Source organism: Dipteris shenzhenensis, chromosome 14, assembly GCF_047967505.1.
Source record: "Dipteris shenzhenensis isolate YYH24624 ecotype China chromosome 14, Dip_SZ_1.0, whole genome shotgun sequence".
Lineage (NCBI taxonomy): Eukaryota > Viridiplantae > Streptophyta > Polypodiopsida > Gleicheniales > Dipteridaceae > Dipteris > Dipteris shenzhenensis.
This window is the reverse complement of record NC_141609.1, coordinates 38,827,220-38,833,219: the sequence shown is the minus strand read 5'-3', so window position 1 is coordinate 38,833,219 and position 6,000 is coordinate 38,827,220.

Here is a 6,000-nt window from a genome sequence, read left to right as displayed (position 1 = left end):
ATGCAGATCATGAAAATTCAAGATTGGCTTGAAGCAACCACCATGCTGTGGTCCTTGGAGTTATGGAGTTACCTATTTTTACTTATTACAAAAGGAGATCTATGATGACCACCACGCTGGCAAACAAAAGGAGATTTATGACAACCATCGTGCTAGTTCTTGAAGTTATATATTAGTGCACCAAGGAAAATATATTTCCTTGTCCAACTAAGGAAAATGCAATTGGATGATATGGCCCTTGAGGGGTCCCCTTTAAGGGCAAGGGGCCATATCAACATGCCATATTTGTCCAATGGCATCCTGGATATTATATAATGCAAGTCGATATGGCCCTTTCCCCTAGAGGGGACCCCTTAAGGGCCATATCATCAATTGCATTTTCTAAAAGTTTAATTGTAATTTTCGAGATGTATCTCCATGCAACCATCACGGTGAGCTTTGGAGCTGTTTTAGTGTTATTTTGGTCTTAATCCAAGGAAAATGTAGTCCTACTTTACTGGTATTTTAGTCCTTGCAAGAAATCCTAAATGAGGGAAAATTTATTCCGAGGCACCACTAGGCCACCATAGTGATTGGAGACCCGGTGGTGCCATCCAGATAATCAACTACAATTCATCAAGTAAAAATTGTGCAAAAGAGATTACATCTAGATCCAATAATAGGTTATATAAAGGGTCATTGTTTGCTTGGATTAGCCGTTTTTCGTGAGATTCAAGGAATTTTTTGTATATAGGTATCGTGCATGACACATAACTTATGCATTGCTCGATGGAGTTTGGCAAACTTTGTCTTCAGTATGCATTACAAACTTGAACATGAAACCCAAAAATTATGGAATAAGGATTTAAAAAGAGACCATTAAATCATTATAAGTGCTATGTTGCATGTGAATCATGCATCCTGAAGACTATAGTATATAGTAATTTATTCAAAAACATCAAATTTTTGTTTTGTACATACATACAACCAAGTAATCATTCAAAAGTATACTATGTGAGCTTCTCCTCAACCCAATGATGCATCTAAATGATAACATTAGGTATGGGTTGATGCTGTGACATGAAGTTGGGTGTAATGAAACTTCACGCACCTCTTAGCTTCCAAGGGGGTAAAAACTACCATAGAAATAAACAGTCAAATAGAGACTCATGACTTTTTATAGTAGTATCTAATTCAAGATCTAACCACATAAGAACATGTGCTTTGAAGAGAGCTTTGCACTGATATGAGTTTCATTAAAAACAAATAACCGGTTGAAGAGATGTGGACAATTTACTAAAAGGGGGTAAAAATTATCATGAAAATAGATTATCAAACACAGAGACTCATAACTTTTTACAATAGCATTTTATTCAATATTTAATCACATAGGAACATGCATCTTGAAGAGAGCTTCACGTAATATAAGTTTCATTGAAAACAGATAACCAGTTGAAGAGATATGGACAATTTACTCAAAGGGTTTAAAAACTATCATGAAAATAGACTGTCAAACACAGAGTCTCATAAATTTTTACAATAGTATTTGATTCAAAATTTAATCACATAACAACATGCACCTTGAAAGAGAAAAGGAATGGAGACTCAAGGAAAATGATAAGAAGTGACTTTGATTGCCATGAGAGTGAGACTCCACTCAAATACACTCAAAATACTACAAACACAAGGGAGAAGAAGAGGTTTCATACATATAAGAGGTAGTGAAAGCTCCAAGACTACTCATAGAGAGAGAATAAACTAGAGAGAGATGGACTCACGAGTCTACATAAGAGAATATCTACAAGAGGGACAGAAGGCTCATGGAAGAGGATTGAGGAGACTAGAGCTACAGCAACATGAGGCCTAATGGTGGAAGATATGATGAACAAGGGAGAGGAGGGCTCCTTTTATAGAGATTTTATCATCCTCCTTTGCCCATTTACAATTGCTGCCTGTAGATTCCTTTCCCCATCAATCACATAAGCCCGTATGTCACCATCCATGTCCTTTTTGGTACTCTTGCCATGTGTCCCATCAAAAGATGCTCAAGACTCGTAAAATATTGAGAAAGTCAAGAGTCTCCCCACATGGAGCCCATAGGGACCCTCTCTTTTCCATATGTCCACATCCTCCTTATTCCACGTAGGAATTCTAGAAGGATTCCTCTTGACTCCACACTCCTCCACATGCCTTCCACACGCTTGGCATGTGACTGCTCTTATATTATTGGAACACATGGACATGAGCCCACCTCTTTATATGATGCACTCTTCCTATTTATTAAAAATCCCATAATATCCCATACACAAATAACTCACCCCATACCAAGGTATGTATAATTTATACCTATGGTATTTACAATGATCCATTCCACTCATCCTCTCGATCCCATATAATATCTTAGAAAATAGAAATAAGTGAGAGCCACTAGGCTATCACTTGGTACTCAAACTTTTATTGAACATAGAGAAAAACAATACCAATTCCAAATTTTAAAAATATCAATTTTTGACGTCACATCTTCCCCCCTAGCAGATCCTCTCTCGTGACAGAGAGGGTCTGTTGGCCCTCAAGGTGGTCGAGCATAGAAGAATTGAAGGCGATACTCATTGGTGCATCCGGGTATCACCATGCCATCAATATCCTCAAGTTGATAGGTTCCATTCGTGAACTTCTTTTTGACTCGATATGGTCCCTCCCATCGGCCGATAAACTTTTTGTCTAGCCGCTTGTCCAGATGGCTATCAGATCTCATGACCAAATCTCCTACTACAATATCTTTCTTCTTGTGTAATTTGGTGTCAAAACGAGCCTCGTCCCTTTTTTAAGAAGCTTCCAAGTTTTGTAAGGCCTATAATCTGCATTCATTCAAGGCTTCTAGTTGTACCAATCATTGAGCATAGGCATCCTCCATTCCTTCTTTTCTTGCAACAGTAGTGCAAAGACTATGTATCTCTAATTCAATGGGCAAAATGGCTTCTATTCCATACACTAGTTGGAATGGTGTAAACCCAATAGCTAGCTTGTGTGTGGTTCTATAAGCCCATAAAACTTCTGCCAAGTGCTTATTCCAATGCCTTCTCTTGGTGTCTATAAGCTTTCCCATTGAATTGCGCAACAATCCATTTGTTTTCTCAACCAAGCCATTACATCGGGGATAGTGGGGCATGGACATGCTATTTATCTTTTGCTTATGCACCACATCTTCAATTAGTTCATTTTTAAAAGAGGTTCCTTCATCAGTGAGAATTTCCAAAGTACAACCAAAGCGTGAACAAATTTGATCAAAGAGAAATTTTGCAACTGTGCTTACCTTGCTATTGACTGTGGCCTTGGCCTCTGCCCACCGAGTCGCATAATCTGTGGCCACCAATAAATAATGCTTGCCCTGAGATGAGCGTGGGAGTGGTCCCACAAAGTCCAACCCCCACCTCTCAAATGGTCCATATGCTAGAATAGGCTTTAAGGGCCCAGGAATCAACTGTCTCCTATTTTTTGGCATCCTTTACAACTTTGACACCATTCATATACATCCTTATGGAGGCGTGACCAAAAGTAACCTGCATTAAGAATTCTCCTAGCTGTGCTTGCTGAAGCAAAATGACCAGAGCATTCATGACACATTTCTAGGATTCTCCTAGTCTCCATGGGATGGACCACCTGATGGAGCACCTTATCTTTTCCCAATTTATAAAGAATGTCATCAACAATAGTATAGGGACAAGCCTTCCTTACCAATCTCTGCTTCTGTTGTGGAGTTAACCCTCGAGGAAACATGCCTTCTTCCACATATTGCTGAACATCTTGCAGTTCTGGCCATCCAGTGTCTACCAAAGAAACCACCCCCCGGTCTTGTACTACAATGGCTTGTGCAGCTAACTCATCTACCCTTTGATTTTCTTTTCTATTTATATGAACAAACTTGCAAAAATCAAACTGACTACATAGTGCCATAGCCTTTTGCTTAAGCTCCTTCAAATGAGGACTTCTTGTCTTGTAATGCCCTTGTATTTGCTTTATAATAAGCTGAGAATCTCTGCTTACTTCCAATTCTTTAACTTGACTTTGAAGACAACCCTCCAAACCAAGAATCAAAGCATTATACTCAACTGCATTGTTAGTTGTGATACCTAGAATCTCTTATCCTCTTGCCCACACCTCTTGACCTTCAGAATTCATCAAGGTTATCCCCCTGGCTCCTTGTTGGCGTGAAGGACTAAAAGCCCCATCAAAATACAAAACAAAAGCTATTGGTGGTGTATCTCTTTCATCTTTAATGTTCTCCTTACATTTATTTTCTTCTCCTAGATCCTCCCATCTTGTGAGCAAATTTGCCATAGTGGACCTAGTGGTATTTTCAGTGACAAAAGAGAAAGAGAACTCTTGAAGCTCTGACAACCATTTTGCAAATCTCCCCCCAGGATTAGGCTTGCGAACTAGATATGCTATTACAGATTGAGAGGTAAGGAAGAAAAATGGTCGAGGTAATAAATAGGAGTGAAACTTTCTGACTGAAAACACCAAAGAGAGATGCTGCTCCATTTCTTCATGCCTTGCTTCCACCTCTATAAGCTGTTGGCTAGCATAATAGATGGGTTGCATTCTACCTACCTCTCCTTTTTGTAGCAATACAGCACCAACTGAATGCAAAGATACACTTGGATTTACATAAAAGTCTTGAGACCAATCAGGGGGCTTCAATATTGGGCCCTTACTCATGGCCTCCTTAAGTTGCTGAAAAGACTCTTGTTGCTCCACACCCCATTGGAAAGAAACTCCTTTTCTTGTCAACAAGTTCATGGGATGCACTATCTCTATGAAATCATCACAAAAGCATTGATAATACTTGCTCTTTCCTAGAATTCTGCAAACACCAGTGACACTCTCAGGACTTGGCAATGCCATGATTGCTTGAACCTTGTCAGGATCCATTTGTAGGCCTTCTTCAGACACAATATGCCCCAACAAGACTACTTTTATTGAAGCCAAATGACACTTGCTAGGATTTAGGCACCCTTTTGCTTCATCAATCCTAGCTAAGGCCATCCTTAACTTCTCCATGTGATCTATGTGCTGAGAATAAATGCAAAAATCATCCAAAAACACCCTTATGAACTCTCCCAAGTAAGGCTCGAGCACTTGACTCATGAACCTTTGAAATGTAGCTGGTGCATTGGTCAACCCAAAAGGCATCACTCTGTAAGCAAAAACTCCCCAAGGTGTGACAAATGATATTTTTTTTTAATCCTCCTCCTGAATACGAATTTGAAAGCACTTAGAATACCCATCACATACAGAATACATCTCATGCCCTACTATTTGGTCTGGTATTTCATCTTGGAATGGCAAAGGAAAATGATCCCTCTTAGTGCATGCATTCAAAGGACAAAAGTCCACATAAACCCGCCACTTATTTCCTTTCTTTGGTGTGACAACTATAGGAGATATCCATTCTGAATCATCAACAGGAAAGATGAATCCCGCCTTAAGTAGTTGTGTTACCTCTTTCTTTAGTGCATCAGCTTGGATCACCCCCAATCACCTTAAGCATTGCACAACTCGCTTGCTTTCTGGCTTCAACTCAATCTTGTGCTCCACAAGAGAGACTGGTCAAACCTATGAATAGCTTGCTGCAAAGAGACATGGAAAATCATCTAACATATCCAAGTACTGGAGCTTCTTACTACCTGATAGCGAATCACCAAGAAGCTCTTCATTGTATTGGCGTCGTTTAGCTAATATGAGTTTCATTGAAAACAGATAACCGGTTGAAGTTATATGGACAGTTTACTGAAAGGGGGTAGAAACTATCATGAAAATAGACTATCAAACATAGAGACTCATAACCTTTTACAGTAGTATTTGATTCAAGACATAATCACATAGGAACATGAGTCTTGAAGAGAGCTTCGTGCTAATATAAGTTTCGTTGAAAACAAGTAACCGATTGAAGACATATGGATAGTTTACTAAGAGGGGGTAAAAGCTGTCATGAAAATAGACTGTCAAACAGATAATGTC